This window comes from Dermacentor andersoni, chromosome 10 (assembly GCF_023375885.2).
Source record: "Dermacentor andersoni chromosome 10, qqDerAnde1_hic_scaffold, whole genome shotgun sequence".
NCBI lineage: Eukaryota > Metazoa > Arthropoda > Arachnida > Ixodida > Ixodidae > Dermacentor > Dermacentor andersoni.
Window position 1 is genome coordinate 89,570,406 of NC_092823.1, and position 26,390 is coordinate 89,596,795.

Genomic DNA, 26,390 nt, shown 5'->3' on the forward strand with positions numbered 1-26,390 from the left:
ACTTTTTTTTAATAACCAAAGTATGCATTTATTGCATTTCTGTACGTAATGATGCCCACCTCAATAAGTAATCTTTCCCAATGACCATAATTTGGGAATAGGCCAGAATTCATTTAGAAGAAAGAATCTGTGATCAACAACAACAAAAAAGAACAGCCAGTATATAAACTTTCTTATGTCAGCGAGTTATAAGAATGCAAGCAAAAAAGCACTTATCATAATAAAGTATGCTAAAGGAGCAGTTTCTTTGACACATGTGTATAATTAAACAGAAAACTAACTTTTGTTCAACACAGCTACATTTAACAAAAGGAGCTAGTTCTCTGATGAAGGCTTGGGGTGCAGTTGCTTCGATGCGCGGTTTAGAACGAATTGCACACCTGGAAAAAGAAAAAAAGGAAATCGTTTATTATGGCAAGCCACTTTTCTAAATCTTACCACAGAAGTGACCTAAATCACCTGTTTTTTAAACAAAACTATTCTCTTCTATTTACGTTTGAAATGTAGCATGAAGCGCTCACCTCTTAAACACTATTAGGCAATGAAAGCTGACATATTTTTAACATACTCTTTTTGCTTACAATGCTTACATGTATTAGGGTATTGGTCCGGGTAGTAGTAGTGATAGGCTACGGGGTTGGGGTAAGTGTTCGTCTGCAGTCGTCTCCAAACTACTTCTTGTCGCTTGTTAAGCGATTTGTGTGCTGGCGGGTACACTGCCCTGGCTAACCTGTAGTGCTGAGTTATTTCCTGGTAACTGACCATGCGATCCCTCTCTGATCCTAGCGTGAGCCGTCCGGGTGCTCGGTTGGCAAGTACTCGAGCGGCGGTGTGGGCGGCATCGTTGCCGGGTAGGGAGGAGTGTGCTGGTGCCCAAATGATCTGGATTGGTCGTGGGTGTTGATTGGTGTCTATTATGTGCTTTTAGGGAGCCGAGACCCGACCTTTCGCAAACTTGCGTACTGCTGCTCTGGAATCGCTAATAATGTAATGACAATGTGTGGAGGCTATTGCCAAAGCGATAGCCGCCTCTTCCGCTGTTTCGGAGCTTCTGGTGCGAATTGAACCACCAGCGCGTATTTGACCTGAGGAGTCCACCACTACAAGGACATACAGTTGCGTTCTGTGTATTCTGCTGCGTCGACATAGACTACGTCTTTGAAGGCGTGGAATTTCTGATGTAAAGCTTTGGACCGCTCGGCCCTCCTTTCCTTGTGGAATTCGGGGTGCATGTTTTTAGGGAGTGGATTAATTTTGAGATGGCGCCTCTGATCGTGAGGAATGTCTACTTTAATGCTTTGCATCGACTCGTAGTTGATGCCGAGATTCTGTAGGATGTTTCGCCCGGCGGCACTCTGAGCTAGCCTTTCGTATTGAGATATAAGGTGCGCTTCTACAAGTTCATCGAGGGTGTTGTGCACACCTAGGGCTAGCAATTTAGCGTTGGCCGTTCTTATAGGTAGCCCAAGAGCCTGTTTATAGGCCCTCCGGATAATTCCCTCTATTTTCTCTCTCTCAGCCGCTTTGAGGCCGAGGTACGGGGTGATGTAGGTGATGCGGCTGAGAACGAAGGCTTGTACCAACCTTATGAGGTTGGCTTCTTTCATGCCAGAGTGTCGGTTGGCAATTCTTGAAATGGGTCGCATCGTCAGCTGAACTCATGCTTCCAGTTTATGAATTGTGTTGCCGTTGCGCCCGTGAGCTTGCATGAAGAGGCCTAGTACACGGATGGTGGTCACCACCGGGACCATATTATGTGGTCGTGCCCAGCAGAAAATCACACAAATCACGGAATAAGTAATACTGAGCAGTGGGAGGCCGTGTTGCTCAGCTCCGAACCTGACCTGCAGGCCAAGGTCATCGAGAGAGCTGAAGAAGCCGCCCGGGCCCAGGGGCTTGTGGCTGCCTAACAACAGGGTCATCCGTCAATACCTTGTTTTCAAATAAAGTCTTTACTCACTCACTCTTAACATACTCTTGGAGCTTTGAGCAACTGAACATGAAAATATAATAGAAAAGCTTATTTAGTTCATTTTTGCAGGAGAAGGATGTGATATTTGATAGCAGAAATGACATATCTATTGAAATTCTGCTCATATTTTTTTTTTTTCTATTAAGGATGTGGACTGCCCTTTCGAGAGTGCCAATAAAATCGAACGCCAACTGTGCCAGCTTCATCTAGTATACCTACGTTACCAGGAGCTTGGTAGCTTGTTCGAAAAACTAACCCTGAGCAGGTGTACCGTCGGTAAATTCTGCAAAATAAGTTTTTGTTCTGCGATAAAATTAACCTGTATTTCAGAAGCATCACATTCCTGAGAGATTGAACGTCACGTTGGAGGTATACACAAAACTCTCGTGTCGTAAGAATAGTGAGACGTGTAACCAAGATGCTTTGTTGCTTAATAAGCAACAAACACACAATATAAACTCCCAACACAACATCCCAACACACAATCTAAAACTGTCCCACTTGCCACACGAAACGCTTGATGCGCGAAACATTCAATCGTCAGAGCGTCCTCAGATGGACTCAATGGATTGCCCAGCGAACTAGTGCAATTTTTTATGCTTTCATATTTTTATACATTTCGTGAGCTCACTCATATTTACCACCAGAATAGTGGAGATGCTCCTCGAGAAACGCTGTGAGAAAAATATTATAAAAATAATAGAAAAAAATTTACAACTTGGTGCATTTAATATTGCTAGTCTCATGTGACACACAGGAGAGTGATTCTTCTTAAAGAATGCTGGCCGTGCATGTAATTCTAACGTCACAGTAGGAATGGCTTTGGCGTTAGCATAGAAACGGCCAATCTTATATTCAAAGGCTTAGGACCAACTGCTAAATACATTTAAAGGCATTGAATAAAGAATGTAAATAAATGAATGAACCTATATAATTGTTTCTTAGGGCATGTAAGTAGCACACGCATTATCATTTATATTGCAGCCTGCTGGAATAAAATTACCACATTGTATACTCGTATCGCGTACACTATGAAAAACCTACTTGGACATAGAAACTATGATTTGTAGGATAATGACCACAGATGTAAATAAATTGAGTCAATTGAAAGTACATATTTACATTGCGTACGCTGTGTATATGTATAAATATTGAGGGACGGCTTACTCGAAGTACTTTCTGCAATGTTCACAATAAATCCGGCATCATAAACGAATGGCGTGCCTTAGAAATTCATGTTTAAGAGGCCAAAAAGATGTACTAAAGGAAAATCTTACAGTAATAATAAACCTCCCAAGCTCTCGCATATAAACGAACTCTACACAACTCTTCAAATTTAAATAACTCTCCCAAATAAATTTGTTTGCTCATTTCCCTGCGTTCTAGCGATGGCCAATTTAAAAAAGCCATCACCGTGAAAAGAAACTGATGAACGCGCCGATGGCCAATCGTATTTCGTACTTTGAAGCTAGTGAGCGCAGGCCCTAGTCTAGAATTCAGTGTCTTGAAAATTCTGTCAGAAATCTTGCATAATTTTTTCCGAAGACAGCCCTAGCTTAATCAAAAACCGTGGAAATTCATGAGAGGACGAAGCAAGGAAATGCATGCGACGCCTCTGGAAACAAAGCTCTGTGTACATGATGGAAATAAAGATTTCGTTTCATTTGATAATACGCAGTGACTAACGCAAAGAAGCAAAGGGAACTGGGCGGGCACTGAAGATGATGACTACAGATTATTGGCGCAAGGGTCAGAAGTGGCCAAAGGGTGGCAAAACTATGAGAATATACTGCCATTGGTAAATGAATATTGATCATCGAGACGTGGATAAAACACGGCTTTATAAAGGCCTAAAATATTCCTTGAAAAGTGCGTAAATATGTTCGTATTAAAACTAGACAATGAATAATGAAATATGCCATGCAGAAACGATGCACTACACAGAGGTTATGCGCGAAAATATGTCGCTAAATTTAGCACCACTGCCTCACCAAGGCCCTTAAACACAAAGGCACACAGGCATGTGCCACACAGGTCCCTACTATCGCGGTATCAGCCTCTCGTGAAAGGATGTGCGACCAATATTGTGAGCAGATAACGCACAATAAATCAACGTGTTCAAAAAAATTTAAGCTGATTTATAATCAAAAATTGGTTCTGCTCCGAGAAAAAATACCGGATGAAGGTGAATGCGGCATCGATTGGTTAGAGGAAAGTGCCTTTCATCACATCTACCGCAGGTTTGAGGGTAACTTCCAGTCAGTAGCAAGTTATAGGTACCATAAGTGTGCCCAATCCTGAGTCGGCCGAAAATAACCTCAGTTTGTCTTGTTTTCGTTAATGGTGGCAAACTTCCGACGTCTGGCTTAACGACGTGAAGTTTATTTTGTGTTTCAATGTCCCACGCACGCTGCCAACGGCCCTTCAGTTTTCTGCAAAGAAAGGGCTTTAAGTCCATGACAGAGACAGATATGGAGGAATTACTTTGTTCTGTGTTTACTGATGTAGCCATTTCGTCTTTAAGCATACTACACTCTATTTCTCGTTAGGATGGATAGTTGGGCGTGTTGGTTAAGCATGATTTCTGAAGTGAAGGCGCTAAAAAGACGGAGGGCAAAGAAGAAACACACACACACAGGGCGCCCTGTGTGTGTGTGTTTCTTCTTTGTCCTCCGTCTTTTTAGCGCCTTCACTTCAGAAATCACTCTATTTCTCGATACCAAGCAACTCAGTATACTATCACTTGTTGATGAGATGAATAAATTGCGCTCAGTAGTGAAAAACGCTCAAGAAAAACAGAATTCTTGCACTTTTCTAAAGAACGTAGAGCGTCTAAAACATTTAATGAGTCGATGAACATTATTGCCTTTTCTATTTTCAATTCTCTGATGCGTTTTACCGCAGATAGTACTGTATAGGTTTCTGCAGTAAAAATACTTTCTGAGGGTGCAGAACGCCATACTCAAAGAAAGAGCGACTGAGAGCGGCGAAACACACGCCAGCATTTCGCTTTGACGCATCCGTGTAAAATTTGGGGCTAGAGAACTTTGACTGAAGTTCTAAAAAGTGCATGTGAATGTTCTCTGTGGAGTGTCTTTCGTGACCTCGATGAAGGACGTGTCGTATTCTAACAACCACCACTGCCACGAAGGTAGCTTTGCTGCTGGCGTTAGGCTATGTTAGAGCAATGCGTGGGCCATTTCATTACACAGCTTTCTGACACGCAGTGAGAAGCGCTCTGTTGCTGTAAGTCAATTGCAAAACACTTTGGCAAATCTGGTATTGTCTATGGTCGTGTAGCAGAGGTGGTAGGGTTCGAATGCATTTCTGAAAATAAGTAAAGCTGGAGTATGGACCTCTGCAAATCCAGAAACCATTCATTCGGTTCCACGTAATAACTTTTCACAGCACTTGTCCTGAAGGCACCTGTCGCGAATCGGATACCTAAATGATGAATCGCATACAGCATCTTTAACGCAGTTGGTGCAACAGAGTGATCCCCCACGGCGCCGTAATGTAAGAGTGATTGTACCAGGTTCTTGTACCGGTTCAGTGAGCACTTTCTGTCACTGCCTCATGTTGTGTGTGCCAGTATTTAGGGAATATTGATTGTTCGTAGGCATTTAAGTTTTAGGTACCTAATGTGGGGAAGGAAGAATAATTTAGAGCAAGATATCACACCTGAAAACTTGTGCTCCCTTTTTAGAGGTAAGCGCTGTCCGGGGAGTTCGACAGGGGGCTCCGACACGTGGCCTGTCTTTCATATAAAGAGGATGCAGGAGCTTTTCTGGGGATTTACCTTCAACCCATTTTCGTTAGCCAATTTGGATACTTTGTTTAGGCAAAGCTGGAAGTGTCCTTAGCAAACTCCGAGGTTACACGACTGAAATTCAATTTGCACATCATCTACATAGGCAGAGTAAACACCCTTCTGAATGGATGGACGCATCTTTCTAATAAAAAGGGCACAACGAATTACGACACCCTGCGGCACAACAGTTTCCTGGAGAAAGTATTACCAGTTCCAACAGGGAATGTCTGGTTTGTTAAGTAGCATTCAATAACGTTTAACATTTTATTTGGGGTACTCATTTCTGACAAATCCCGAAGTATTCCTTACCGCCACGTGGTGTCGCATGCTTTTTTCATGACAAGAAAAACCAACCAAAAGTACTGTTGGTGCGCAAATACGTCCCGAATGATAGCCTAGACGCGTACGAGCTGGTCTGTTCGTGGCGGCCCTTCCCTAAAACCGCATTAATGTCGGTCGAGCAACTAAGTCTATCAGAGAAAGTGCAACAGATAATAATGATTTTTTGAAAAGCTTGCATAGGCAGTAGGTCAGTTCCATTGCGTGGTAACTTGATACCAAGGATGCGTCCTTGCCCTTCCTCAAAATTGGGACAACGACAGGTTCCTTCTATCTAGTTGTAAGGTATCCTGCGGCCAAAATGCTGGTAAAAAGAGGGAGCCGCTTCATTTGCGCGTCAGTTTGCAAGTACTTGAACATGTTGTACGAGATCCTGTCACCTCTAGGCGCGGAGCTTTTGCATTCGTTCAAGGTCGCTTTCAGTTCAGCGATGTTGAAGGGACAGTTGTATGGTTCGCTTTGTCTGCTTCAGTGGTCGAGTTCCTTATGTTCTTCTCTTTCTTTGTAATTAAGAAATGATTTGGGATAGTTATGAGAACTAAAGACACGTTCTACGTATTCCCCTAGCGCATAAGCTTGATCTTCTAGGGTGCTCCCTTTGTCTTTTACTAGGGTTATTGGATCGCTTTGCTTCCCCTGAAGAATTCGTAACCTGTCCCATACATTTGCCCCCTGTGTATACGAATTATAGCCAGAAAGGAACCTATCCCAGCTTGCCCTTCTTACTTGCCGTCGCGTCCGCCTTCCTTCTGATTGAACGACTTTGAACTCGACCAGGTTTTCAGCTGTTGGTGATCGACGAAGTATGCCCCATGCTTTATTTTATTCATTGCGTGCCTGCTAAGAGTCTTCATTCCGCCAAGGCACTTGTCTTTTGAACGACCTGTCACTTGCTGGTGGAACGCATTTTCGTGCTGCGTCAATATTACAGGCGGTAAAATACGTCACTGCGTCATCTATACTAAATTCAGTGATAAAATGTTCTGATAAAATTGTCGATTCTTTAAAAAGTTTTCATTCGCCGGACGCTAGTTGCCACCTAGGAGCATGCGGAGGGGAATCATGTTTGGCTACTAAGTTTTGAGTTCCTTGAAAGTGGTTACTTCCGAATGGATTTTTATTACAATTCATTCTAAGTTGAAACAAAGGAAACCAGACCTAATAGGCAAGTCTATTGACGAATATGAATTGTGATGAAGATTCTAATATGTAGTTTCCTTCTTATTTAAGAGTTACGCACCTGAGTTTACCAGGAAGTTTTCAATGAGTCGACGACGCGCGTCACATCGTGAGTCTCCCTACATCGTGTTGTAAGCGTTAAAATCGCCCACGACTATGTAAGGCTGGGGAAGCTAATCAATACGCTTATTAAAGTTTGCTTTTCTGATGTGATGTTTCGGCGGTATATCAGTGGAACATACCGTGAGCAATCATAGCGTGACCAAGTTATTGAAAAAAAGACTGGAATTGACACTGCCTCAAGTGCCGTCTAAAGGGCCACACATAGATAACATACATATTTGTCTGCAAGTATTGCTACACCACCGGACGACGCGATAGTGTTGTCTCGATCGTTTTGAAAAATGGCGTATTACCCCAGAAACCTTGTTTTGCGTGGGCTTTAAATGTGTATCTTGTACACACAGCACCTTTATATTATACTTCTAGAATTCCTAATGTCATTGAGGTTGAGGAGGAGACCTCTCACATTCCAGTGTAATATTTGTGTATGCATGTTGAATATGGCTTTTATGCTGTGTTTAAGAAAAACTAGTAAGCTTACAGAGCCCTTTCTGGGCGCCGTGATTCGAGCTTTATCTTTTTTGGAGCGGTGGAGAGATTCGTCCCACGCTGTCGGCCAAGGGCACCGTATCAATGAGTGTTGTTTCCATCCCTTTGGAACGAGACCCTAGAAGTCACCAGCGCTGAAGTCGATGGCGCCTTCTTTTGGAAAAATGAAGCAGCGCTAGCTGCAGCCGCCAAGGACAAGGATGGCGTCAACTCAGGCTGAATGTGTGCGGGCCGGACAGCCGCGTGAGGCCGTTGGTGGGCTGCCCCCTGACGGGTCACTTCGCCAAAACTGACCTAGGCAGGTAAAACACCCGCCATAGTTCTCCCTTGAATTAGATATTTTATTTTACTTTGTTTTTGACAATTTCTTTTTCATTTTTGGTGATGGGCATGGCCCCGAGTACGCGGCGTGCTCCCGATCATAGTTCACACAATGACGAAAGCTTTTCCAGGATTCAGAGGAGTGCTCGTGAGCACTGTATTTAGCACACGTTTAGCGGCCCCGGCATATGGTCTGACCCGAATCTTCATGTAGCCTGTCTCAATACCCTTAGAGAGCACACTTGAACAAAAGGTAAGTGTTAGATGCTTTGTTTTGATCTCTTTCACTTTGCGGCCTACTAGAACTCTCGTAACCTTGATTACATTTTGCTCGTTCAAGCCTTCTCATAGATCAGCTTCTGGGAGTTCCATCACGTCATCGTTGGAATCAACATCACGTGTGGTGTTCATCGTTCATTGCGGAGTCGGTCACTGGGACGTTTCCAAATGATACTAAGGTATGCAGTTTCTCATGTTGCTTTTGATAACGCAGTTCCAAAAGGAGATCACCGCTAGCCATCATTGATTCTTTATATTGTGGTCTAAGTGCCTCAGTTACAAATTTCAAGACAACAAAATGTAATTGTTCCTGCTTGCTTTTTTTAGAGTGGATGACATGAAATCAGGGGGAGGATTCCTTTTGGCAACCGAAAAATTCGAAGACTTCACTTGAAGGCCACAATTATTTTCTGCACATCCCGACTAGATCCGAACGTCCAAATCCCGGTTAGGACGTCCGGTAGATAATATGAGGACATTCAATTGGGGATGTTCTACTTAACACATCCTTCGGATAACCACACGATTGAACTTCTAAGATCTGAACAAATCCCAAATCAATATCTGAAGGTTGCTTCAACGGGACCTCCCTTGCCGGACATATTTGGACCAACGAACACAATCCACCACGTAATACGTGATCATATCGCGGAATATGAAGTCTCTTATTCGGATGCCCTGATCGCAAGCCCTTCAGAAAAGACATGTCATTCAACAACATGGGGCTGCTTCACACAGGATCAAAATTCGAATAGAGAATAAATGGAGAAGCTGCAATGAACGAGCCAAACTGCATAAGCATATTGAGAGGGCACGTCACAAAGCGATAGGCAGAGCGCCTGAAAAGCTGCGCATTACCACGTATTACCACCTACCTCAATGCGTAACCGAATCAATCGGGTTCTACGTTCTTAGGCTCTCCTAAAATGTGAGAAAGACGAGCACTGCAACCTTCGTAACGGCTACAACCACTGCCGTAGAAGAGAGCAGTCACTGCCTTTACCTAGTCGAATCGCCACTGTCTGTTGCATGCACGCTTTGCGCTGATTTGCGCGTAAGGAGTCGCATGACTTAACGTTGCTGTTTTATTGGATCTCTTCGCCCTTCTCTGTAGGCTCAGAATACATGAAGGCTGGTGCGCCCCACGAACAGTGTGCACGTTTTCTCTGAACGTTGCGATCATGTCATGTACTCATGAGTTCCAGCTTGAATATTTTTCAATTCTAGGTGAAGGTTTTTGCCGTGCGCTTTCTAGCTCCATCCCCCGGCGCTTGTACGCCTTACGCCTATCAAGAGGTAAATGACAGTTCATGAAGTTCGTGTTTTTCTATAAGCAGCCCTGCAATATTTTTCTACTAGAGTGTCGTCGCGTCTGTGCGTAGTCGAATGACGGGTATTGTACATCTCCGTGGTTTGCGGTGACAATAATATCAATCGGTGATTTACCATCCGTCGTGCTGCATTTGTTCGCATCGTACTGCTCTTCTGCAAGCTTCCAAGCGTACTCTGTCCTATATTCTTTCTGCTCAGAACTGAGGTACGCCAAAAAAAATTACTTAATGCGAAACTTAAGAACCTCTAACTCACATGCAGCACACATAGTTATCGTTGTGTCTTTCCTGAATAGTGGCGGACCATAACAAAATTATATTAGTAATCATAACTATTCTCGACAAGCACTGTTCATTATAACCATGCTTGAGCTTCGTTTGCTTTTTGTTTGCAGAACCGCGATTTCGAGAGTAATCGTACATCTGTGTAAGTTTGGAATAGCTTAACATTTGTAGGCATTTGTTATCACGGTCGGGACAGTTGCTGCACATTATGGGTTACCACGCTGCTGAATTTTAACAGGCCCGCCTCTAGGGCTACTATATTGCTATTGTCAAACAGTGCAGTTTCTAAAAATAACGAAACTCTTGGGCAACTTGTTAGACTTCTGCTTACGTAGGCCTGATCGGATGCTAGTATTGTGGTGACATCCAGTGAAGTTTTCTTTTTAGCTGCCTGTAACGAATGAAACGTTTCCGCCAAATTTATTGCGCGTTCGCATGTGGTCGTATTTTTTAGTGCGTAACAGTGAAACCTTTTCTGAGTTGACTATTTCACGGGCTCGTAGTGATAACCGCGTCGCTTAAACTTCTGTGCGTGCGCTGTTGGCGTCTTGTTTGCGTAACCGTGATTGCCAAAGTAATCGTAAAACGGCGTACGATCACAATAAGACATCTTTTGTTGGCGTTTGTATCGCAGTCTGAAAATTTGCTGCCCGTGATGGCCGTCGCACTGCTGCATTTGAGCACGCGTGTATTTAAGGGTGGTATTGTTTTTGGCTAACAGTGTCGCGCACCTATGGTAATCACGAAAACTTTGTGCGACTTGTTAGACTTCTGCTTATTTACTCGTGAATTAATGCATTGTAGTACGTTGTTAGGTTCAACTTCGTGTCTCAGCTCTTTAACGACGAAACGTGCGGGCCGATTAGTTCTTTCGCACGTGGTCGCATTGTTTTCATTATGAATGTGTGTCATAGTTGACTCTGTCAAGCGCTCGTATTGAATAACCATGTTAGTTAAGCTTCGTCTGCCATTGAGGGTTTGTTTGCGTAACCATCGCGACAGCAATAGTAAAAACTCCGTAAGGATGCTACACTTCAATTTCCTTTATCTATTTATTTCAATACTCTGAATGGACTCTGAATGTCGAGTGGGGTGTTACAAAGCGGAGAGGCACTATATACAGTAAGTGGAAATCGTGATTTAAATGTGCGATGGAACAGCTTGTCGCTGTTTTTCTAACGAACGAATAAGCGCACACGTTTGTACGTGAAATTGCGACGTGGAATGAAAATGTGGACATCTGTATCACGATCCTGAGCGCTTCCTGCATGTGATGGTTTTTTTGGCTCACCACACTGCTGAAATTTACCACGCTTGTCTTTACGGCTGGTATATTCGTCCCAAACAGTGCCATGCCCCTTTTTCGAAATAACGAAACTTTTGGGCAACTTGTTGGGCTGCTGCCTACATGCATTTTATCGGATGCGTGCTATTATGATGATAATCAGATCAAGCTTAAGCTTCAGATTCCCGTAACGATCAAAGTATCTACGCTACATAGAGTATACGTCGCTCGCACGTGGTCGTACTGTTTGGTACTAGTAATAGAAAACGTTTGTCAATGCTTGACTGCTAAATATGTGTCATGCGCCCGCCATCACTGATTGACCGTGTGTCTTTAGCTTCGTTTGCTGTTCGAGTTTCCATTGCGGAACCGCGATTTTGAGAGCGATTGTAAAACGATGTACGGTTGAAATAACTAAATATTTGTGGGCATCTGGGTCGCGATCGCAGTGCTTGTTGCACGCGTTGGTTGGCAGGCGGCGCTGCTGAATTTTCCCACACATTTTTATCAAGTAATACTTGTTCGTTTCTTGCAATAACGAAACTGTTGGATGACTTGTGAACTGCTGTTTAATTACATGCGTCGGGTGCGTGCTAGTATGAGTGCGAGGCCAAGCTTTTACGTCTCAGCTGTCTGTTACGATCGCAACCTTTACGCTACTTATTAGACCGTTGCTCGTTCGCACGTTGTCATATATCTATTGAAGGGGGACAATTGTCTATGTTGACTGTTAGTGAAATTTCTGTCACGCGATATCGCTGGTTAAACGTGTCGCTCAAGCAATTGCGCGGCCACGCAAAGGGAACTCAAGCAGCAGCTTCATCTGCTGCTTGAGTTCCCTTTGCGTGGCCGCGCAATTGTGAGAGCAATCGTAAAACAAGGTAAGGTTGGTATAGCTAAACTTTTGTAATTACTTCTATCACGATCCGAACGCTTTCTATCCTTGATGGTTGGCCGGTCAAGCTGCTCACTGCTAATGTTACTTCTAGGTCAGTATATTGTTTGTGCCAAAAAATGTCATACGCTTGCGTTTCTGGAGATAAAAAAGTTTTGGACGATTGTGAAAATGCTGCTCATTTAGACGTTCTCGGGTGCATGCTGGTATTATGGTGAGGTCAACCTTACGTCTCACCTGTCAGTAACGATCGAAACGTTTACAATCAGTAGACTATGGTTCCTTAGCAGTTGTCGTATATTTAGTAATGGAGTCCCGGCCACGGCGCCCGAATTTCGATGGGGGCGAAATGTGAAAACGCCAGTGTACTTAGATTTAGGTGCAGGTTAAGAACTTTAGGTAGCCCAAATTATTCCGGAGTCCCCCACTATAGTGTGGCTCAAAATCTGATCCTGTTTTTTGGCGCGTAAAACCCAATAATTTATTTTTCAAGTAATGGAGAACGTTTGTATCTGTTGAGTGGTAATTACATTTCTGTCAGGTGATTTACCGTGTCCTTTAAGCTTCTTCTACTGCTTGAGCTTTCTTTGCGTAACTGTGAGTACAAAAGCAATGGTAAACCCGGGGAAGGGCGGAATAACCGAACTATTACAGCCATTTGTATTTCATTGGCAGCGCCTCTCACACAGGTTGGCTAACCAACCATGCTCCTTCAGTTTTCTTTCATCCTGCATTTTTGATCATTTGGGCCAGCCTATGTTCTGGCATGTGTGAGCAACGTGCTGGACTAGAGTACGAGACTGCTGTATCCCCTTATTTTCATTGCATTCTTAGTAAAGCTCTATGTCGGTATTCGCCATATTTTTTTTTTATTATTATGATAGAAATTGCATGGACTCTCCTGGCGAAATTGCGTTGATGCGAACTTGCGCCTCGATGACATATGGCTCCGTTAGCGCTGTTCCCACGCAGCTGTAGTGTCGAAGGTCGCGTAAACTTGGCTCTGAAACGCATTGTAGCTGAAAGCAGCAAGAAGTGATCGCTTGCCGCTGCTGCTTTGCTTCAACACGCCAGCGTTCCTACAGCAAGTTTACCGTCTGTGAGATGTGTTCATGTTTCGCTTTGCGCACGACACAAATGTTATACTAACAAGGAAGCGAAGGTTCGCTTGCGATGACACGTGGAGGTGCTTAATCATAGCTGTCTGGCAGCTTGTAGTCCTAAAGCACTGCTTCGCTTTTCGGACAAAATTGTGTCATTTTTACTGTTATCAGCTCGTTTGACAAAGCTATTCTGATGTAGAAACTAGGAGAATTCCTTTTGTCTGTGCACACAGTAGAAATTATTACAACTTTATTCTGATGACTGTAGCTCATCAAGTTTGTATAAAGCCACAAGGGAGCAAAGTTGCTGTCGGAACCAGCAGATTGCTTGAAAGTGCAGGTTGTTAACATGCACATGGAGGATAGTAATTTTCATCAACATTTCTAAGACGTTTTTCTTGCTTGCGTTACAACTATACTGTCTTCCTGCCACAAGTCTGGTGTCACTTTGGGTAGACATGATTCTTCGTTGATGATTAGCACAAAAACAAGCCCACAGAAACCTGCTATCTTTCTTAGTACCTATGATCATAACAGTGCATTATCCTGTCTGCGACCACTGCAAGAGATCCTGCAGTATTACTAGTGAATTGTGTATCGCACCCGTCATCTCTTCGGTTCGGCATCTGCAACCATGGATGAAAGGCTGCACCCAGCTAGTGGTAACGTCCCTATGGGCCGAGGTACCTGTACACTCTGGGTTAAATTTTGTCTTTGATACTGTTGAAGCAAGTCCACAAAAATGCGCCACTAAACTTCTTAGTACATGTGAACTGCAATCTAATTCTCTGTGACCGCTAAAGCTAGCCTGCAGCAAGCCTTAGTAAAATGTTTAGTTGCCAGGATACCTGTGATCTTTTCAGAACTATTCGTATTTGCTGCAATGCAACAACAGCCACGCTCTGCCTATAGAAACTTCCGTCGAGGCGGCCCAACGCCCGTGAATATTCAGGTTCACCTTGTGTTTGTTTGTGACCGCTTAAACAAGCCCACACAAATCCTCCGTTAACGTTTGGCACGGGTGAACTCATACAATGCATTTTGGTGTCTGAGTCCTGAACCTGGCATGCTGCAAACCTTTAATTAATCGTGTAGTTGCCAAGGTACATGCGACTGCTTCAGCAATATTTGGCAGCGACAACAGAAAGGTCGCATTCAGCTTCTGTTCACTTACTTAGAGGCCTTCGAGCCTATGAACACTTACGTAGAATTTCTGTCTGTGACCACGCAAGTACAGCAAGTGTCTTGTAACTTCAAGTACCCGTGAAATCAGTTTGCTTTTGTGCTGCAGTATGTATCTTGTAACTGCTTTTGTACCCGTGAACTCTTTATTAATGCTCGTGTCTGCAACTGCTTAAGTAATCCTTTAGTACTTTGTTAATGCCCAGTAATTTACTGTGTGCTACCCCTCAGGAGGCCCGAATAAAGTCTCGAGTACGCTTCCTTAATGGCTATGACACCTATGAACTTTCCAGCATATATTGCATTGATGTGTCTGCGACCGCTGAAGTGAGCCAGCCTGCGGTAGCCCTCCTAACTTCCTTTGTACTCCCCATGCTTGCTGAAGGTTCTTAAACCTATTCTAGTGCCCGAGGTGCATCTGTAAAATATTAGCTAAACTGATGTGCTCTCATCTCAACACGAAAGTGTAAGTGTATGCTCTGGTGACTTTTCCCAGAATTTATTATGAATACAGAGCGCATTTTGCTATATAAATGACTTATCATACCGCAGCTGTTTGTGTCTATATGTGGCCACTGAACTAGTCTCAAGTAATTTCGTTAATGTCTACTGTAGCTGTCACGTCACTAGCATCACTCGTGTTAGTGTGTGTATATACTGAATATGGCCTAGAGAAAGGCTCTGGTAACTTAAAAAGCTAACATGCCTAGACTGTTGAGCCAATTTTGCGTTGCTGTGCCTGCGACGACGAAAGTGAGCCCTGAGCAAGACTCGTGACAATTTCTCTAGGGGCCCCACGGCGAATTATTTTTTCTTGCTACCCAAAGTGCATTTGTAAACAGTTTAATTCATGCACACTTTTACTAACATTGGTGTCATAAATAACTCTTAATACCTGAGATAGTGTGATGAAATTATACAGTTTTATTTGTTTTCTTTGATATGCTTGGCTGAAAACTGCTGAGGGAATTTGACAGTTGAAGTTATGATCTTCTGCACTTGCTCTGTTTAAATAAATGCGCTAGTGCTATTTAGATTGTCAAATGATTCAGCCGCCTGCAGAACTTTGTTCTGTAGCTTCATTTTTGTTAGCCCAAAAAGTAGAGCTTGTATGTCTATATGTTTTGATTCATTGCAGTTTTATCAAGTTGTATGTAATTTATTACCTTACCATAGCAGGGAATTATGTGCACAATGCTTAGCTGCACTGCAGTCTTCTTTGGCGTACCTTGAGATGCGGTGGGCTGCATTCCTCGCCTGTCTGCGGGTACTTAAGCTTCTGCATGACAAATATGCTTGATTGCCTTATTTGACCACTAGGATTCATCTTCAAGAGCCATGCAGTTCCTTTTCATCGTTGCCCTAATGACCAGCACAAAACCAGGCGAAGCTTTGTTAATGGTATGTAAAGAGCAGCAAGCTTGCTGCACTGCTCGGGAACATTATGAGAACTTTCCATATTATATTAATTTATAATACAATGGCCGTACGTCCCGTGTACGTCCTGAATCCACAACCAAATTTTCCACAAACGTCCTTTGGACGATAGGCAACAAAAATGTCCCAGAAGCGTCCTGCATCATGGCACAAATGTCCTTAGGACGTACTCGGAATTATGCAATAAGAACAATCCATATTTAGACCTCCCTTGGACGTCCGAATATCACATTATGACATTCCTGGGACGTTTCTATGAACGTCAATTCGCGTGCATGCGGCGATTCCGTGGGCATCCGAGAATAATCCACAGGTTTCTTACATATTTCCTAGGAACGTTCGAACTTTCCGCTTCGGATCTCTGCTGCACATATGTAGGACGTTGGTGGTCCAATCTTCATGGTCTAATCAGGTAGTGTGGGAAGAAGCAAGCCATATTTCAGTGTGTATTTATGGGCAGTAACACCAGCCACCCACCATGGCGCCCTATACAGGGGCGCTGCAGGGCCCGTAAAACATGCCCTGCAAACGCCAGCTCTACGTTAACACTATAACCGAATATCACATAACCTACGTTGGCCACTGACACAGGTTTAACCCTCGCTGCCCAGAAGATAAGAAGTAATAGAGAAGAGGGGAGAACGAAGGAAAGATTAAAAGTGAGTGACATTGGAGAGGACGCCAGGAAAAGGCACCTACCAATTTTCCACCGGTGGGTCAGTCCGTGGGTGGCGTCTACGAGAAGCCGAGGCGAAAGGGGTCCAGTGGCTACCGCCAGGGGCCTTAAAGGTGTAAACAATCAGCATCGGCACAACGTCCTGGGTCCCCTTTTCTCCGGACATGACTAAGCCATGCAATGTTAAACGCGGGATGATCCATCCCTCCTGTGCTCGCGTATGTTGTGTCGCAACACACCAAATGTCTGCCAGCAAGCGCCCCTGCGGGAGGCACTGAAGAGTCCCGCCGAGCTATCAGATTGGTTCCTCGTATTCCTTGACAAACCACTCACTAAATTCTCCCCTGGCACTCCTCCGCACTAAACTTGCTACAAGCGTGGTCGGCCGTGTTTTGCGTTCATGCGCAAATCATGCGTTCATGCGCTGAAAGATTTAACCGCTGCAAGGAAAGTTACGCCGAACATATATGCAGTTGGAACCTCATGTTTAAGATAATTTACATGACCACTGAAGCGGATACCCAGGCATCACTTACCAGAAAAATCAGTATCATAGACTTCTTTAGCAGCCACTGGAATTACGGCTCGTTAGAACTCCTGGGTATGATTTCTTGTTTTTTTTACGTGAGCGCATTGTTTGTTCCGATGATGGCAGCCCCAATTTAATGGACCGCTCGCACTCTTGTTGCTGGCGCCGCCACCCGAACTACCTCCACCCCCATTGCAACCACTGCCATCACCGCCATCGTAGTCACTGTCAATCACGCTGTCATGGTATCTACGCGAATAAACGATTCGCGCGGGGAGTGTTAGAAGGACTAGAAAGACGCGCATCACGTTTGGTGGTAAAAGTGACGAAGTACACTCCAGACGTGCGTTCAATTCCAGCGGCTCTGCCAGAGCCAGGCCAGCGTTCTGGCCTCCATTGCTGGCATACGTGTTGTGCGCCCACACATTAGTGCTACTGCTGAGCAGCCGCGCTGCCTAGTGCGGTCGGAACGGGTTAAATCAATTTAATTCGGTCTTTAGGAAACGCCGCTGCTTTTCCTATGGTGCAGCATTATAGAGTGCCACGCACGCTGCTCGTTGTGTCACATAAATTTATTTCTGCGGCATTCGTTCAGTGTGACGCAAACCCTTACTGTTACTTTCAATGCCTCGCCTCCGGGCATAAGTGGCAGTCTTTTTCAAGAGGAACTATTTAAGAAACCCAGTATATTATTCTGCGTCCCATTATACTACTCTATAATGAGCTTCGAACCATGCGTCCCCATGTAAAGCAATATCTTTCTTACGGCATCAGTATGAAATACATTCAGATGAAAACTACACTCACGTAAAGAAGAGTTACATGTGTTAGTCCGGAGCCCGCACTCGTATATGCCCCTAACATGCCATGCTCGGTTTGGACTGATAGCTAGATTCAGATAGAAAATTGTATGAGCGGGCACATATGTTTAACCAGTGCAAGTCCTGACGTATGAGCGGGCGCTTATGTTTAAGAACCAGTGCACTTCCTGACAGATTTGAAAGCACTACAAAGATGACAAGGATTCTTCTGCTTATTGCCCAGCCTTCCGGCTTGGGGTTCTTCTGTTGCAGTTGCCGATAGTACAGTGCTGAGTGATACTGCGTAACATTTTACATTTCAAAAGACTTACTTCACGTGCATTCAAAGTGAACAAGCTACAAACAGATAGTATGAGCTTACGGCGGCCCTTTCTTTCATTGGCGCCTATCTTCTTTAGCTGTCACACCAAGGCCTGCGTCACGCGCTTTCCATAAGCGCCCGATTAGAACTCCTTGACAAATCATACAGTGCAGAAACTACATGACTATACTATTTCTCTACGGAAACTTGGTGACTCCTACTTTGTAAAACTTACACAAATTTGTGTTGACGTTGTAGAGGCCAAACCACAGTGGTAGGGCGGTGAAGGCAGCCCTGTCGGTACGGCTGATGATGCCACAGACAAGGGCGATGATCTTATCTAGCGGAGCATCGGGAAGTGCGTTTCCCAAAAGGCACTGTAAGTATAAAAAGTTATGGAGGGGCTTTTTAATGCTAAATACAGCGTTGAACGGGCCCTTAAAATTCAGGGTATCGTATGGGAACATTACGGACGGCAATTTATTTAATGTTCTCTTTGTTTATTTGTATTGAACATTTAATTGGATTGTGGGTACCTTTGGCACGATGACAGAAGCTTTTATGCGATCACAGAAGATTTTAGCTACAAACTGTGCACATCGTCTTCCCGCACAGCACAAAAAAAGAACGGCCTGAGAAATACTACATAATAGGAACAGAAGGACAAACGAAACGGCACTATTTCGTGACCTAGTTATGCAACGGAGGTAATGATGACGACAATTATTCAACAAAGGCACTGATACCCTTTCACGGAGAGGACAAAAAATAGTGGCAATCACAAAACGAAATACGGGAGAACCGACCTCGTGACGAGTATCGACGCTAATGCGATCACTATTCAAGCAATGTAGTGAAACCACATTGTTGAAGTCACGTTTATATGAATTGTGTTCCGGGCATTCCAAAACTTCCGTTTTTTGGGTTATCTGTGGCGTACACTGTCTCCGCTTTCGTGCTGCTGTGGTTTGCAACTCACTTGCCCAGATCACCAATGACCATGACGGCATGGCGATGACTGCATGGCGACGACGCAGTGACTACGGTGGACGATGAAGGATGACGTCAATCGAAATGACAAAGGCCGCATGACGACAATTACATGGTCTTTGGGAAAGGATGACGATGGCATATGGTCGACAGGGCGAAAAGGACGAAAAAACGACCGGTATGACCGCGATGAGTTGATGAGCACAAGCGAATGATGGAGCTGGAATGACCAGGATGTAATGTAAGAGCGGCATATTCACAATTTAAAGAGCAAGTGTTCTAATGATGGACAAAGAATAGCTCGATGAAATAACGAAGCCAGCGTGACGACGCCATGAGGACAACAGAATGACAACGAATGCCTGAAAATTGTATGACGATGATGGCGTGAAGTCGACGACATGACGAGAGTCGAATGACAGAGCTGAAATGACAGCGATGGAACACCCCCGACGGCATTATGACCACTAGCAATTATCCAATTGCGTAAGGTGCTAGAGTACTTAGGCCACTGAATAGGTGTATAGGGCATGACGACGACGATATGACGAGAGTCAGATGACAAAGCTGGAATGACGTCAACAGAAGGACCACGACAACACTACGCTCATGAACGTAGTGGTCCAAGCTAATTTCATCTATCAGGCAAAACGCTCTACTCTTTCCGTCTACTTTCCTAACCATTAGGTAGTTCCAAAACGACAAAGTATCTTCATCTTGTTGATTTGCGTGGCGATAATTGCATGAGATATGTACATGGGACAATTTTTCTGTGGGCTCTGTCATAGAACACTTTTATTAACATGACCTAGATACAGAAGAAACCGACCCTAATGTAAATTATGCATAGTATGTAGTGTTCCTTCAAAAGTGTAGAAATACTATGAGAATAAAACTAATGAAAAAAAGTAAATCACACAATTGTGGGAAAGGGAATTTCGGAGACTCAGTTCTTTCGAGTTTAAAATTGACAGCCCGATGAAACAAAGTTGAAACGATGATATACTTAGTAGAAACAAAAAAACCGCGAAACAAACGGCACCGGAAACGCCCTTCCGATTCTATCCTAACACCGCTGCTCCTAATGATAAAATAACAGTACTACAGATACTTCGCCCATTCAATGCTCAAGATAGCTCTCTAAATGTCCTTTTCGTTCAGTCAAAATCCTCCACAACATAAGAAAAAACACACGATCGTAGGTGATCATAGATGTTCCCAGTACAAAGTACATCTATGATCCTAATATGGTTCCTAATAATCTGGTTCCTAGTCATCTGCTTTCAGATTTACTTATTGCACTGACAAACATTCGAGAATAAACCAGTCCTAAATGAAAGCCCGTCTTTACAAAAGATTGCATATTATAGTTGATCTAGCAACGATTCCAGTAGAAGAAAAAAACTGCCGAGAAGGATATGGTTCTCACATACCTCTACGTGGGACACAAGCGACGCATCAAGGCTTGTCTGAAAAAAAAAGAGAAAGGAATAAACTCGAGTGTCCGAGGTCAATTAAATATCTATGGCAAACTCTGTAACGATTCGCATTCCGCGAGTTGTGAGTGATACAGGATATAGTGTGTCCTACGATAGCAGGTCTCTTGTTCTAGATGCATCTACATAAGGAATACCCGTTACGAACAGTGCACAGTCGTCGCATTACCGAAGCCGGCAGCGGCTTTTCCTGCGGGTTGTTTACGAATCTGCAGCGTCAAAGATAGCAACGGCTCTATGATTCTTCAGGACAGTTAGGCTCATTGAAGTGCGCAAGATAGCTGGACACAAAGTCTACTGCACTAGGTGCTGCTGATTATTGCTGAAGGCAGCAGTTACTAATATTAGGCCTTTTACTGACGAAGTAATATAGTTAACGACATCTTTTGTAGCACTATTACAGTCATGCAGCGGTTACGGTAGGAATGTTTCATTCATTATTCAGGCTCGTAGGGCTTCTTCAAATGATATTGATGAGTCCATACAATGTACTGTTGCCGCTTGCGGAAGTAAACATATATCTTTTCTGGCATTATCAGTAGGTTAATAATGGTATTAGGGCAATGAATCAGGAAATTGCGCACAAACAGCTTTCTCGTCCGTCTGGTGACACTAAGAGAAAACGTCACAAGAGCTTCTCTCTAAACACATGGGAACGGAAAAATATTTTTGCTTCAACGACGCCGTACTTTATGAGCGTTCAGAAAAAGAGATTAAAAGAGGAAATTTATTAGGCTGTCAATCTTTCCACGAAAACGTACGAAATTGCACAAACGAAAGAAAAAGCTGCAGTTTCGGCCGAAAGGCAAAGCATTCATTGCTTTGCTAAAATCATATATCAAACATGTCGCACCAACAAGGCCAGAAGTCGGTCTTTCTTTAGTTACACGTCCATCTAAGAAAAAACACAACTCGCTATTTTGATTCATCGGGTTACATTCGATGTAAGCAGCAAATGAAAAAAAGAACATTGTGCTCGTCACACGCGCTGAACAGAAATCACACGGACATGCCCCGTACAACAAGCAGGACAGCACACGTTTGAATCCCCTGCTGAGGCAATCCAACGCAAAGTCGAAGAGAAACGCCGGTCGCTCAAACCTGACCCCACAATACGAACGCGCGAGCCCGCAGCTAAGCCTTGACAACGAGCCTAACTGCGAAAGCAGCAGCGCGTCGATGCGAGACGCATTACCAAGGGCGCAGCAGGCTTTCGCCTTCACATGTTACAGCAGTGCAACTTACTGCCGACACTTTTCTTTAATAAAGCGAGGAGAGAAAGGAATTTACCTACCTAGCTACATGCCTACCACAAAGTGCCACTAATTATGAAAACACGAATAAACCCTTAATCAATTATAGTGGGCCCACAAAGCGTTTGTTAGCTCAGGCGGTGGTAGAGCGTTTCCTGAGCACTCATTAGTACGAAGTGTTTAGTTGTTGTAGGCGTAGGCACCCCTAGGACTGCATCCGGGAGGACCACATCCAAGTGCTTCGTGTAGCACCGTGCTACTTTTCCCACGCCCCTTTTTATTTTAATATGTATAATAGCCATGTTCCAGCCAGTTCTGAGGCAAACAGCGCGAAAAAGAATACATAATAGAAAGATAAGGAAGAAGGACAGAATGATATTTCCTTATTTACAACTCTTATTTATTGCGCTGCTTGCGTCAAGAATGGTATATTAATACGCCCAAAAAGTCACCTTTCACGAACTTGTGGCGTGACGATGAAGCTATTTAAAAAGGCATTTAGTAAGTTTCGCCTGTAGCGTGCGGTAAATGCTTTGCTGATATTTGAAGTAATGTTATTTCTGTCGTTGCAGTTAATGAATCCTAAGGCAAATGAGCAGCACTACCAACATTGTATACTGGGGAAAAATACAGGCATAAACCGCTGTTTTTTAAGGGAAGACACTACGCTAGCTGACTCCACGTGTCTTCATTAAAGTTTAGGAGGAGAGCTCTAACGAAATCTTCCCGCCATGGGCAATATACAAAATTCCATATGCTGGCATTTTCCACGCACCTAGTTTGGCCTAACCACGATGGAGGACGTCGGGATGGATTGTGATTAGGGTGCCAACATGATGGATGATGACGCTATTCGTGTGGCCTTCCCGCCCTCATACGGTCCAAGCTTCGCTAACTCCTGTTTCCGACGTGCTAATAGCCGCAGTTCACTGCAGTGGCTCCTGCGTATGGCGCGGCTTGGCGCGGTCGCGAAAGTCGCGCGGAAATGTGGTTTCAAACGAATGAGCAACCATCTCAATTATGGTCGTGCCGTTGAAGCGCGACTACATCTCGCGGGGCGATGCACTACTTGATGAAAATTATGCACACAATTCCTCATCAACGGAAATATTTGAAAAAGTACAGACAATGTACCTCCAATAAGAAAATGTGAAGTCACAGGTTGTTTTCTTCGGTCCACGAATAATTGTTGGTACTAAGCCGTGCAGGCTTTCTGAAGGTTGCTCTTGGTAATACGTACTCACGTATGCCCTTTTTGTGGTAACTTATTCAGCACTATAATTTTCTCACAAGTCTCTTAAGCGTAGGTATCGAAAGTAAGGGCACTTTACACGGTATTAATCTTATAACCTTATAAATTTGGTCGGCAACTTTATTTTCCGCTTTCCTTGTCACTAAAAATTATGTTTTCGCCATGTCTTGAGTGCTAGAAGAAACCTACAGATATAGGTGGCACGCGGGTTGAGTTAGTGAAGATTAAAGTCTGTTTTTTATGAATTATTTCACTGCAATGTTCACCTTTTCTTAACGCGGAAATAACAGACGTGTGCTCGTACTATACACACATGCATATGGTACATCGTTCAAGATCTGGGTGAACACATTGCTATGAATTTATGCAAAACTATCAAGGCTAACCATTGTAATGCGTGCCGTTAGGGAGTCAAAGGTATAAATACTGATGGGTGTATTGAAGTTACATTGTCACGCCATATCGGGGCGAATATTATCACGTACTCGAGTTTCATTTTCTACGGTTGTGTGCTCACTATATGTGAGGTGATGAGAGCTGGTGTAGTAGAGCAGTAGACCACCTGGCGGAACAAATCTCGAATAGCAAGCGGTTAGTTTTTTTCCGCCGAGATACTGGCGCAGCGAAATTTAAATGGCGCTGCAGTGCCACAACAAGCCGCCATTGCCGGTCATATAGACATTTACGGCACCTTCACTACCACGTGTACAATATCTTGTGGGCCCTGTCTTGAAAGCCATCTGCGATGGTGACAGAGTGCGAATGCCGATAGCTTCGTGTGCACTGCGTTTTCACCACTTAGTTCGCGTTGAAGGGAGAGGCAGCACGAAGGTCAACTCGCTCGCTCGCCGCTGTTGCGCTTCCTCGCGCCAGCGTTTCGGCAGCAAACTTCCGCGGCCATCGAGTTAGATGCGTTCATGCTTACTTGTGCGCGCGTGGCATCGGGCTTAATAATTTAATTTTTAAGCGAATGTTAACAAGTTTACACGGTCCATAAAACTACTACCCTTCCTTCGCTTAGCGGTCTACTAATTTTCCATCGCAATCGATGCTTCTCCTTTCAGGTGAAACCGCGACTTTTTTGAAAGCAGGGTTTGCGCAAATATTGAGCATTTTTCAATGCTTACAAACTACAATCTATAGCCTAATAAAAATACACCAGGAAAAAATTTTTTCCATAGCTGCCTTGCGCAGGCAATGCACTGGATGGGACAATTAACTAATGAAAGCAGGCATCAGCGGTACGACCACGTGACTCCTCTTTCGTACGCTCGTGAGGAAGCGCCCAAAGGATGATCACGCAAAAGGAATTCTAGATAAGTCATTGAAACCAAATCTCCCTAGGCAGTCTTGTCTAAGGTTGAACTTTATTTGTTGATTCACTTAACTCATTCATTCGAGGTATTCGCCAGGTGCGGAGAAGAACCCAATCTTTGACAAGCTCCGGCCTTGCGGCAAAGCGCCCCTAGCTACGGGATGTCGCATATCGTCCATTGTGGGGGTGAAAGAAAAACAGGTTAGCGCGTTGCGCTGCCGACTTTATGATCCCGGTCGCGGCGGCCGTATTTCGATGGGGGCGGAAGGTAACGACGCTTGTATACTTGGAACTAAGGGCACGTTATATAACTCCATGTGGTCAGGATTATTCCAGTGTACAACCGCGGCGTACTTCACAATCATAGCATGCTTTTCGCACATAAGAATCCCTAGTTAATAATTTTTTACAGAAGAACTGAAAGCAATTGTTTTTCTGCGACCATGTGAATGGAGTATGAGTGCGCGCGGTCGTAATAGTAGTAATTAAAAACAAATGTTCAATAAAAAACTATGCGCTTATTGATATTTCTGCCGAGAAACAACGATGCTAATGTTAGCTATGGTGAGTTCCCGTTGTGCGGGAAAAATATAAATGCTTGAGAAGAATGCAAATCTGAGCTACTTGCTAGAGCGACGTCAAAATTTCACACGAAGAATTAATCGTGTTGCAACGGGAACCAAATTGAGTACAAAGCTGAAAGGGGCGGAAAACGGGGCTTTTTTCGTCTCCCTGCTTTTTGTGTTTTGTTTTCTGCCTATGACACCACCATGGCCATGACCATTCAAACTAGTCGTAATTTCAGTTGTAAGAAAAAGTGTTAGCTACTAGTTTACGGGAATACCGAATAAGTACCGACTGGTAGCTAGGTCTAGCGCCACCGTTCTTTTCCAGTGGTCTGGCACCTAAATCTGTTTTTCGGCATGGTTTAGAAGTTTTGAAAGTATTACGAAAGGCCGGAACATTTGGAACTGATTTCAGCCGTGCATTTGTTTACGCGGCTGATTCTTTGCTGATCTATGTTTTTGTGACACATTCCGCGAGTGAGAGCGAGAATGTGTGCGATAGCGCTTTAACCTATTTCAGTGTTCCTCATTTGCTCACTGTGTTATCGTTTCATCCTTTATAATAGCATACCACTACTGCCCTAACACCCTTTTATGTTCCCTAAGCATAGTTTGAACAATTTGTGCAAACGCTCCCGCATTGCTTTTAAATGCTGTAAAGTGTTCTTGATGGAAAAAGCGCTACTAGAAACGGACACTTAGCAAGAACATCGGACAGAGCACTCCTGTGTTTTAGCTAAGTCTCCATTTTTAGAGTAACACCCTTTGGCATCGTGAACGTTGACCAACACGCCCAACTGACACCTACCCTAAATGTTTGGAAGTGTGTACCGTTATACTTTCAAACCAGGTAGGCGAAGTTTTTACTTGTGGCACAACGTTGATATGGCACGCAGTACGGATGCTTTGATGTGTTGAGATTGTCGGTAATGTCATGTTTCATTTCGCGATCTCTGCACTCTCATTTTGCTATCTTTATTTTGAGTACAGTGTACTAATAAGCGTTTTGTTTATAGTGTTGAAAGAAATGTAGCAGTTGCCAACGACAATACTCTGAACTACTCCCTGATGTATTTCCCAAGAAGAAAGGCCCACCGATTTTAAAAGTTAAAGAAGAAACTTACTTCCGTTTCACAGCTGGTACCAAGGCCAGATTTACA

The 26,390-nt window shown here is 43.9% G+C and overlaps 1 long non-coding RNA gene across 1 annotated transcript; it reads right to left on the reverse strand.

Moving 5' to 3' along the window:
• LOC129388370 (uncharacterized) lies at positions 1 to 26,390 on the reverse strand. The gene is made up of 5 exons (XR_008615329.1): positions 26,355 to 26,390; positions 20,782 to 20,817; positions 18,594 to 18,735; positions 16,731 to 16,813; positions 1 to 380 (listed from the first exon to the last, which is right to left on the reverse strand). It is a non-coding gene; the product is annotated as an uncharacterized lncRNA (long non-coding RNA).